This window comes from Schistocerca gregaria, unplaced genomic scaffold (assembly GCF_023897955.1).
Source record: "Schistocerca gregaria isolate iqSchGreg1 unplaced genomic scaffold, iqSchGreg1.2 ptg000100l, whole genome shotgun sequence".
Taxonomy (NCBI): Eukaryota; Metazoa; Arthropoda; class Insecta; order Orthoptera; family Acrididae; genus Schistocerca; species Schistocerca gregaria.
The window spans coordinates 2,785,654-2,786,838 of record NW_026061715.1 but is presented as its reverse complement, the minus strand read 5'-3'; positions in this window follow the sequence as shown (position 1 = coordinate 2,786,838).

Genomic DNA, 1,185 nt, shown 5'->3' with positions numbered 1-1,185 from the left:
CTGAAACGGTTGTACTTCTCGTCTGCAAAGCTATGTCGCGCTCTGCGATATGCGGAGACCGTAAAAGCACCATAGTAGAACACAGATGAAGCTTCTAAGTTGATGTAATAGCCAGTAAGATATAGTACAATTCAAGTTTTAGGTATCGATTATTGACTTTTTAGATGGCTTTGGTGCGTTGGACATGAGCTAGGACCTTAAGATTGTGCATGAAAGATGGATTAGCAGCATAGTTGCACGGGACAATATGAAAAGTGTTCATATGTAGTAAAAACCTAGAAATCCGTCCGTTTTCGTCATATGTTATCGAATCGACTTAAAGCCAGATCGTCACATTGGCCGCTCTTCTCTCTGAAACGGTTGTACTTATCGATTGCAAAGCTATGTCGCGTGCTGCGGTATGCGGAGACACTAAAAGCAACATAGTAGAATACAGATGAAGCTTCTAAGTTGATGTAATAGCCAGTAAGAAATAGTACAATTCAAGTTTTATTTATCGATTATTGACTTTTTAGCTGGCTTTGGTGCCTTGGACATGAGCTAGGACCTTATGATTCTGCATGAAAGGAGGACTAGCAGCCGAGTTGCACGGGAAAATTTGAAAAGTGTTCAAATGTAGTAAAAACCTGAGAAATCCGTCCGTTTTCGTCATTTGTTATCGAATCGACTTAAAGCCAGATCGTCACATTGGCCGCTCTTCTCTCTAAAACGGTTGTACTTCTCGTCTGCAAAGCTATGTCGCGCTCTGCGATATGCGGAGACCGTAAAAGCACCATAGTAGAACACAGATGAAGGTTCTAAGTTGATGTAATAGCCAGTAAGATATAGTACAATTCAAGTTTTAGGTATCGATTATTGACTTTTTAGATGGCTTTGGTGCGTTGGACATGAGCTAGGACCTTAAGATTGTGCATGAAAGATGGATTAGCAGCATAGTTGCACGGGAGAATATGAAAAGTGTTCATATGTAGTAAAAACCTAGAAATCCGTCCGTTTTCGTCATATGTTATCGAATCGACTTAAAGCCAGATCGTCACATTGGCCGCTATTCTCTCTGAAACGCTTGTACTTAGCGTCTGCAAAGCTATGTCGCGTGCTGCGGTATTCTGAAACACTAAAAGCACCATAGTAGAACACAGATGAAGCTTCTAAGTTGATGTAATAGCCAGTAAGAAGTAGTACAAT